Source organism: Teleopsis dalmanni, chromosome 1, assembly GCF_002237135.1.
Source record: "Teleopsis dalmanni isolate 2A chromosome 1, ASM223713v2, whole genome shotgun sequence".
In the NCBI taxonomy this organism is placed as follows: domain Eukaryota; kingdom Metazoa; phylum Arthropoda; class Insecta; order Diptera; family Diopsidae; genus Teleopsis; species Teleopsis dalmanni.
In genome coordinates, this window is record NC_051846.1 from 158,297,317 (window position 1) to 158,297,717 (window position 401).

The following is a 401-nucleotide window of genomic DNA, read 5'->3' on the forward strand; positions in this document are numbered from 1 at the left end:
AAGTTAAATAAATTGAATAAAATATTTATGTAAAATTTCTTTCTTAGAAATTTGAATAAATTTCAAATAACATTATTAATGTAATTCTTTCTCGAAAAACCTATTACCTACTCAATAGCCTTTATGTTCCCTTAAAACGTCGAACCCAAATTTCTAAATAAAAGTCATTTGATACACAATATATAACAAATCACTTATGCTTATAAAGGCCATAATGGAAAATTTAAGAAAGACTTGCGAAAATTCTCTTTCAAAAGGGCAGAATCATTCAAATTTATTAACATAATTTCCTGCCTTCATATGGGAAACTTATCTGAACCATTTTATATTTCATAATTGCTTATTTGCTGATTTGCACGTTTTTCAAATTCGCTACTTTTGTATCTCAACCACCACTTCTC